The 10,014-nt window shown below is 39.0% G+C and overlaps 1 long non-coding RNA gene across 1 annotated transcript; it reads left to right on the forward strand.

Moving 5' to 3' along the window:
• The first annotated feature begins 1,888 nt into the window (after window positions 1-1,888).
• Window positions 1,889-3,886, forward strand: LOC146563735 (uncharacterized). Its single transcript, XR_014894268.1, has 2 exons — window positions 1,889-2,082; window positions 2,336-3,886. It is a non-coding gene; the product is annotated as an uncharacterized LOC146563735 (long non-coding RNA).
• Window positions 3,887-10,014: the final 6,128 nt, after the last annotated feature.

Consider the following 10,014-nt stretch of genomic DNA (forward strand, 5'->3'; position numbering starts at 1 on the left):
CAGTGAGACTTTTGGGTCTTCTAAACCAGCGGTCCCCAACCTCTCTGGTCGCTATGGTAAATATTTCTTTCAAAATAAGACACACAACTACAACACGGGAAAAGACCCAGGGAAACCAAGCTAACAATAAAAACCCTGAAAACCATAAATTTCACACCTGAGCCTCAACTCTTGCGGCCTGGTACCAACCGACTCACGAACCGGCGCAGGGGTTGAGAACTGCTGCTTTTGACCGTTAAATTGGAATCTAGAGAAACTTGGTGACCTTGTCAGCACCTTGAGCTCTTTTTGGTTTTCCTTACACAAATCTTGAGATGTTTTTGGATATGGTGGGACAGATGTCGTGGGAGGGGGTTTCATTCCCATGAGGGTTTTGTGATAGGTCGGAAACATGCGTGCACATGTGCATATATTTCTCTGCTACACATATATACTGTGCCAAGTTGGATACAAATAATGATTAATAAATCAGCAGTGTCTACACTTAACTACTAATAAATCCTTTAGCTGTATGTAACGGCTGCAACACACTGACAATTAACATTTCTTGACCTAATGCACTGGACAACAGTCGGAGCATATCACTGTTCTCAAAAACAGATTAAGGAGATTCAGATTAACTCATATAGTTCAGCATCGTGGAGAACAAGCAGGGTTTTATTTCTTTTGTTTGTTGTTGAAGCAAAGTTTTGTTTCTATTTAGAGTCTGATGCATTACGTGATACTGAAACGCCACAATCATGGCAATCACAGTTCTCTGTTGAGTGCTTGAAATTGGAGTTGATAAAATGACTCCACAGGCACAGCAAGGCTCACTGATGCTGATTATGGTGTGTGAGTGTTTGTGGAGCGCTTGAAATGACTTTATTATTGCACTTCAGACAAAAAAGAAAACAGCACAGGCAGATTACATTGTTCTGATCTCATAAAAAAAAAAGATTAAAATGTTGTAACAGTTTTTCCAGTGACGATTAAAGTCACTTTCTGTAGATGCTGAAAAAATATTTTGGAAATAACAGATTTAAAAAGTTGTTTTTGGCACCTATGAGGAGAAATCATCACAGTACTGTTAAGGTTAGAAAGCCAAAATTGAAAAATAAGATTAACAATGTTTTTAAAAACAACAGCCAATATATTTCTTTAACAAATTATTGAGCAGAGTTGGTATTTTATAAAAGAGGCTCTTTTTATTTAATTTATCCACAGTAGTTTGAAAAGACCTGCAAAAAACAAACAAACAAAAAAACAAAAACAGGTGGCTCACGCTGTTAATTTCTTTGTGTTGCTAAGGAAACACCAAGGAAATATAACAAAGGAACAAATGTGGATGAACATCAACACCTGGAAAAATTCAGCAGTGACTGGTGCGCTAACAAAGAGCTAATTGAAACAATCAAATCTTCATGAACAAGAAATCGTGCTAATTCAGATACAACAGAGTCGGGATCAAATGCGAACAAAGGATTGTCTGCATCAAAGCAGTGCATCACTCTATGATAGAAAACTGTGCTTGAAATGAAAGCTGATACATTTACCCTATATATATTTGTTTTTCTATATTTGCACGAGATGTATGTTTAAAATAACAATTTTTAACACTTTGTATTACTGCTTTTTCAGGAATAAGACAACCAGTAAGCACACTCAGGATTTAATGTCATCGAGGTTGGCTATCAGCTGATATGCTTTGAATGTTGCGGCTATCTAAAGTCCAGTGGCTAGCCGTTCAGATGACAAGGTCACTATTAAGCAGAGAAAAACAAGGTGCATGTCTGTGCTTTGTCATGTGGGTGATTTTAGTGTGTCTGAGCTTAAGTGCTGGAATGACACTTTGACTCCACTGGTATGCTGTACAGAGGGAAGGAGGAGGGAGGGCCACGGATGTGTAACTGTGACAAGCCTACAGATACAGCCCGAGCAGACAAAAAGGCATGCTGAGAGGCTAATGGGCATTCTGCGGTGTGACATATGTCTGAGCAATGAAAACCTTATGACACATCTGGGGGTTACTGAACACATTCTGCTCCGTGTCGGTCTGTAAGGACTCGCTGTTTGTGTGTTTGAACACATCTTTAACTATCTGTGAGACTATTGCTTGATTCTCATATGACCTATGAAATGTAGTGCTTCCAGTTTGACAGGGTATTTGTCTTAATAGACAGGAAGTGGTGTGACTGTGACTTGTCATTCACTTGTCTTTTTTGGTATTTTCATTTTTATTTAATTGTTTGTTTGGTAAAGTACTTAGTTAGGTTTAGAAAAAGATTAGTCTTTTGGTTAAAATCAAAAAAAATATTTCTGCTTTTTCAAACTCCTTTTTTCTTTTCTTTTTTAGATTGCCTTGGTAACTGGTCCTGTTGAATGACTCACAAGAAAGAGATCCTTCCAATTGAAATGCATCAGTTTCAATGTCATACTGACTCACAAAAAATTGTGGCTTTGAAAAAAGCACATGAAGACACGTTTCCTTATCCTTTTTCTCAATTTGACATGAAACTGCTGGTCCATGAGGCCTGTGGCTCACGTTATTTATTTATTTTTAACGTAGTTGCTATTTGTGGTCACTGAACTGAGGATAAATACTTGAGTTACAAGTCGAGGGTCTTTTGATTATAGCTCATTTAATCTTAGTTTTATGAAATTGTATGAAAAATCATACTAAAGAGAGACTTGAAAACAGCGAGAGAAAAAGGAGAGAGGCAAGAACGTATAGGCAGAGGTAGGTAGGCGACTTCAGATGTTTTGCTCGGTTACTCGTGAAGATGCATTTACTCATTCCTGTCACATGTCTTTGTACTGTTTGTGTCCGTGGAGCAAAAGCAAAAGATTGACTACAAAGTCTGTGCTGATCCAAGCATTTTAACTTTTTTGTTTGTTTGTTTACAGCAAAGAAATAATTTCATTTTGCATGCAATGCCTCTACAAAGTTATAATAGACAAACTCTGAACCATCAGGAACTTTGTGTACTGACCCGTTACATAGTTGATTTTTAACATTTCATCTGCATTACAGTTATGCTGCCCCATAGTCTGAGATATTAAACATGCTAACATAAACCTGGGCTAGTGTGCATTCTGAAAGAAATTAGCATTGCTATTAGCTGCACCTGTGTTTTTCTTGGCTTTGCTAATACCTGCAGCATGACATAAACATTTCCTCATTCCTCACAGACATTTAGCTTCAACATTTCCTCTTTAATCCATCTGCTATTTAGGTTTTAAGTCACTGAAATGAAATGTTTACAAGAGTGAATAATTACCTGACTCCTGCAGTTTTCTTACCTTGCTGGCAGAAAGGGAAGATGTGACTACTGTGACTGTAACCACAGTAGTTATGTATATATATTGTATATTTTTTTATGTTTTAGTTTTGAACTAAAGGCCTACGAGTCTAATTAAAACTTCTATTTTAGCTAATAGTGGCTACATTCACCTAGCGAGCTAACATGTTAATACTGGCAGCTTTATGGCTAATGTTTTGAAGTAAAGAGGCAAAGAAACAATCAACTCTACATTTTTTCTTTTTATAAAAGACACGTTATGTGTTAATGATAAAGATATATTTTTTTAAGAAAGGACTGCAGTTATCAAGCAATTTTAGGCTTACTGCATTCATGTCATTAGTCACTAAAATCTAGCTTTTTCTTTTTGTGTGATTATGGATGAAGCCACATCTTGTTGTTCTCTATGGTGGTTCATTTTCAGAGACACCACTAATAATGTATGAAACACTGTTTTTTTTTTTGCTGTAACAAGTCAAAATGGCTGAGAATAATCTAAAATATGGCTGTATGGAAGGATTTTGGTGCACTGCAGCAAGCAAGCTACGCTTGGGTATCATCTATTAAGTCTTTGTGCATCAATAAAGTTTATTATTCAACATTGATCGGGTATAACTGACTTTAAGCTTTTTATTTATAGTTGCACTGCTTTTCCTGTCCACTTGCCTAATTGGTTGATAAATCACAACTGCAGGAAGCAATTGATTAAATTGGATGGTAGCTCACCAGAGCCTTATAGTTTCTTCAAGCTGTGATCCCTCTCTGTAGATGTCTACCCTTGTTTATGTGCGTTTAGAATAGTGGAGGATTTTATTCTCTACTGTACTTTAAAGTTAGCAAAGTTAGCAAAATAGCACAGAAAAAAAAGAGAATGAAAGCTAGACTAAGAAAAATAGGACAGTCATCCAGAGATGTTCTGTTACTCAGTAAACGTTTTTCACAGAGGACATTTTGACATGTCGGAAAAGCACAAAAAAAAACTTTCAACCATTCAACTTCCTTTCTTTCAGGCGTCTAGTCTGTATTCAAACTGAATTTCTTGAGGTAAATGCGTGTTGTGCAAACAAACACAGCCACACTCTGTACAAATCAGAGCTAAATGCAGCAATTTGCTCTTGTCCAGAACATGAACTGTAAATAATACACAGCACACAAACCACAGCCTGCAGGCATGGGAAACGTGTACAAACAACTGTGAAATTAAACATCAGTCGAAAAAAATGGCGGTAATCTAAACAATGTAATTACAGGTAATTCAACAAACTGTGAGTGTGCCATCTGTTTGCAATATTAGAAATGTACTCTTTTGAATAGTGTGGGATTTTTCACACACTGATATGATTCATGGCTTTGTGGCAAATACAATGTACAACTGAGCCACAACACAATACCTGTCTGTTATTCAAAGTGCATTCAAATATGCTTCTTTTTCTAGAAATCCGCTCCATTAAAAAAAAAAAAAATCCTTTTTATAGTGTGGTTGCGTAAGTAAAGTTAAGTTACATTTTTATTGTCAGTTGCACTTTTTATAATACGATTATTTGTCTTTATCAACTAATAGCTTATAACACTTTGTCACCCATGAGAAAATCTGAGTACTGTGCAAAAGTCTTGAGTCTCTTTTTTTATTGTACTTCCATTGAGCCAGACTTTCTTGTAATTAAAAAATTAAAAATAAACTTGAGTAATAGTTCTTCAAGCTTTGGATGTCTTTCAAAGTTTTTCTTTGGTCTTTGGATACCTTTTCACTCAGTCCAGTCCCTGTGCCTGATCTTTTTTATGGGAACCTTGTTTGGACCACTTGAGACTGACCTGTGAATCATTCAAGTATAAAAGCACCAGAGTGAAGAGATAACCAGTGTTGTTTATGCAGACATCGTAGAAAAGGCCTTATTTTAATTAAATTACTTTTTTTTAATATATCTTTAAGCACTTACTAGTTACTAGCAGGCTTTAAACTTGTTCACAGTAGTTTGTTCAACCTATGAAAAATTCCAACGATAATATAGTTTTGCAGACATAAAATAGTATTTTTGCAGATTCTCAAAGAGCCATTAGATTAAAAACTTGCCGTATTTCAGCATGGTGTCCAGTGGGTTTTTGAAAACTTTTAAGGAAATTGGACAAGTGGAAGACAAAAGAATTGACAGGCTACTACATTTCAGGGAGTGGTGTTTGAGAAGTACCATTGATGCACCATGTAATAACATCTGGACAGCATCTGACTGGCAACAGCTTCGTTTTACAGCATGATAATCATCCCGAAGAGACAAACACATAATGTAAGGGAAAGCAAACCTTGATAGAAAAACACACAATGGAGTTTAGTGAGTGGTAGTTCTCATATGTTTAATGTGACAGTCTTTAGATATTTACTAAGCTTCATATAGACGCAGTTTGTTTTTATTTGAGAGAAGCTACTATAGTTTCTCTAAAGGATGAAGATCTAAGTAAGATTTTCCTAAATGTCCATCCATCCATCCATCTTCATCCGCTTTATCCGGGGCCGGGTCGCGGGGGCAGCAGCCTAAGCCGGCACACAATGCACCCGACCCCTATGGCGCCTCCTGCGGGTGGTGGGCCTGCGGGAGGATGGGCCCATGTCTCCTCTTCGGGCTGTGCCCGGCCGGGCCCCATGGACTAAGGCGCTCGCCCTCGGGCACCCTCCCCGGGCCTGGCTCCAGGGCGGGGCCCCGGTAACCCTATCCTGGGCAGGGTAAACTGTTCCCTCGGTGTCCTTTTCATAAATGTATTCAATAATAGTCCTTTATTTTAGTTTTTACATATTGATAAAGCAGACAAGTTTCATATGGCATCATCCAGATAACATAACATATTTTCACTACTACAAAGTTACCATGTATTTTATGTATTTTTTACTATGTACCCACAGTTGGCAGCACATGTCAGAAGTTAGAAAATAACTGGTAAAGTTACAACAACGCCAAATTAACGTAGAAGGTCTTTTTTTGTGTGTGGCCATTTTAAATCATTACTAGCTTGTTTACCTTTCGGCTCTCACTCAGCCTGGCTCAAGTCCATTTTACATTCAGTCTCCTCACCTAACAGCTGATCCGGTGGACTCTCCACAGATTCCTCGAGCCAACTGAGAATATTTCACAGACACCTGAGTGTGTTTCAGTGTGCCTGTGTGTGTCAGGTGTGTTAGTGCTAGCCTAGCCAAACCAGTTTGTTCAATTCTGAGTAAATCCGAGAGTGAGGAAGCGTGTGTGTGCGCGTTTGTGTGTGTGTGCATGTGTGATTAAGCGTATGTAAAAAGGTAACCTTTAGTCTTGGCACTGCACAGCCTGGGAAACAACAGAGTGGGGTCAGGTGTGCTACTTCCCTGCCTAACTAGCTAACCTTGCTAGATATATGTGTCTGTGTGTGGGGGTCAGCTGGGGTAGATGACCTTATATTTAGGGATTAGCTCAGATTTGTCTGGAACATTCACTGCTTACAGCATGGGGTTGACAGATGATGACTAAATGGCACCTAAGATCATGTCTTGTTCACAGTGAAGATGAGGTAGATGCTAATAACCGTGTTTTGTATCCTCGTACTTTGTGTGGATGCTCGAGGGTGGCCGGATGAATCACGTTTGCACCGGAGAACCAATACATGACTGCTGTGTGACAACACAGTGATTGAACAAAAGTGTAGCCTGGAGTAACGCTGTGTACATGTGAGTGTGTGCGTGTCTCACAGACTGCTTCGCTTGTAGATAACAGTCTTTTTGTTCCTCTTTCTGTTTAGCTGCCCAGTTTCCACATAACCTGAAGCCTTGTTGTTTTATCTCCTTCTTTCCATTTATTTATCTTTCTAGTTCTCTGACACACACACACACACACACACACACACACACACACACACACACACACACACACACACACACACACACACAAGAATAGTTGTGTTTCCATAATTTCAGAGAACATTATGTTGGCTTACATTTATTTCCTGGAGCCTATAACCTTAATCATAACTCCTCATTGTTTGGACAGGGAAAGGAAGTGATGTAAATGTATAAACAGATTTAGTTCCCCACAGCATGTGGGATACTCGTCCATGCATCCGTATATACAGACACGCCCACACAAAGAGAATCGCACATTAAAATCCTTTAGTGTTGTCCTGATTCCCAAACAAACTCCTGAAACTTAATTTAGCAAAATTTCCAGTCATATTTATTTTGTAAAAGTCGACAAACTTGACCTGAACTAGCGTTATACTTCAACCCATCACCATGTGTGTTCTTGTGCGTGCGTAACTGTGGACATGTGTGCAGTAAATCCTCCATAATCCAACAGCCCTGCCTCACTGTACTGTTGGCAGCACATCTGGATTGGCACATGAACTGGCACAATGGCCGATCCACCCTGAAACACTAGCCCACATCTGCTGGTTTCCACAGCTGTCAAAAACTGATGTTAGCTGTGTTTTTCAGGGGAATCACTGATTTATTCATAAATGCATTGGAACTAACCTAGCATGGACCATCATTCACAGCGCGTACAGTTACACATATGCACACAGAAACACGTGCCACACCGAATATAACAGCACACAACAAGTAGGGTTATGAAGCAGTTAGTTTGCTTAACTTTTGCCAATCAAAGGAAAATGATGATATGTTTTTTCTTGGCCTGCATACTTTGTGTAGATGGTTTTATATTAAATAAGCAGATAGTATTTCTTACAGAGGTGGTATAAGCGCCTCAGAAATAAAGTAATATGAATTCAGAACAGATTGTTGCAAACAATCTTGGCTGCAGTACAAAGCGCATATTCACAGTACAAAAATGCACATTTCACAATATGATTCATACATTCATACAAGCTCTATTTAATTTAGACTATTATTACTATATATTGCTATGTCCCTTAGCCTTGTGACATATTACACTAAATAGTAGCTGTTGCTAACTAACACTAGCTAAAAATTTCTAATAAAGTCTTGGCTGGTATATTGTTTATAATATGATATTGCATAAATATCAAAAATTACATTTATATTTTATATATCAAACTTTTTAAGCATGCATTTTTTGCATTTGTATAGTGAAGACAAAGATAAATATGAATGAATTCGCAAAGCTTTAAAATGTAAGAAACAATGAAAAAAACTCCAAAGAGCAGGCAGCACAAGCATTAAGTATGAAAATCTGTGTCATCTGGGATCTTTTAAGGCAACTTTGTATCAAATAAACCATCAGATAGGCCAGTGAACTCACTAAGAGGACAATATGATGTCTGTGATTCCCTGTCTAAAACTCTCCCCCACGGACACAGGTGCAAACTGAGAGTTAGTGTTTCGGTGTGCAAGTGTGTATCTATGCGTGCGAGTGTGTGTACGGGGAGCTGTAGAGCTGCTGTGGGAGAGAGTGGCACAGGTGGCACGGAGCCCCGGCAGTGCCGAGGGCATTGGATCGGCATGTGGCGCACGGCCAACCACACACAACATATGCCAAGGGAAGGCGAGAGAGAGAGAGCAAAAGAGAGAGAGAGAGTTCGGGAGGAAGTGTTTTTCTAACTACCACATGGGTCCACAGGTCTCCTGTCTTGCACCATATGCTGTCAGCGTGTCTGTCTACCTGCCTGTCTGTCTCCCCGTCTCTCTGCCAACAGAACAAAGTGCTGTCAATGGTCAAACTGTCAGAGCCAAGATGATGGGGCATGTGATGCTATTGGGGCGTTGTCTGCCTCAGCCCTGAACATCTTATACACAAATGCACGCACACACTCACATATATACGCAAGCGCACATAGCCCTACATCTGAGTGTGCACACAAATGCCCGTATGAGCACGGTGCCAGCTTGTGTCATTATCATATTCATCAATTATGTAAACAGTTATGTGAACAGAGTAGTAACACACACATGCAGACGCACGCACACATATTCCCCATAACACATACATTTTAATGAACTGCCGTCGGGCTTGACATGACCTCCCTATTGCCTATGCACACTAACACTCACATACATATGCACACACACACACACACTCTCACACACACATGCACACAAATACACAGGTGTTTTAAAGCGCATAGCTGAGGGAAGAAAGTGTGTCTTTGTGTTTGGATACAGGCGAAGGTTTTCAGTGTGAGCATTGGTGTGTATGCTCTTTATCTGTGCATACAGCATAGAACAAGTGACAAATTAAAGGGGAAAAAGTGTCTCTTCCTCCAGAAGCCTGCAGCAAATTCTCAGTGTGTTGAATCTTTAAGTCTCTGCTGGAGAAATGGAAGACCATTCCAGCAGAAGATATGCCCTCGTTTATTGTTTTGACTTTTTCAACACATCAGCTTTTATTGTTTTTTTTTTCATCGTTTTTAGACTCATCACATGATTAAGTGTATGGAAACATTCCCATCCTGGCAGAAAGTGACTTTTCCCTCTAAGGGGACAAATGTATCCCCCAATTTCTTCCCTGTGTGGACTCAAAGGGTCAGATTTTTTTGTTAATTTGTCTCCTCACTTCCTCTTTTGATTTCGTCATGCACTCTTCTTCCATTCTGTTAGAATCGATTCTACAGGCATTTTATAAAAGGTCTGTACAGCTGATTATTATTTAAATCTCGTAATGCGCATATATATTTGTGTCAGTACAGGAAAAACATCACCAGAGTGACTAAAAACCTGACATACAAACATGCACCATGAGTGAAAAACAACACCTGAGCTGGAACAATAGAGAATTTTGTATCATTTGGCATGTGTCTAGCT

Source organism: Mchenga conophoros, linkage group LG11 (genome assembly GCF_057382185.1).
Source record: "Mchenga conophoros isolate Kocher_MC1m ecotype Shallow Benthic linkage group LG11, M_conophoros_male_GT1.1, whole genome shotgun sequence".
Lineage (NCBI taxonomy): Eukaryota > Metazoa > Chordata > Actinopteri > Cichliformes > Cichlidae > Mchenga > Mchenga conophoros.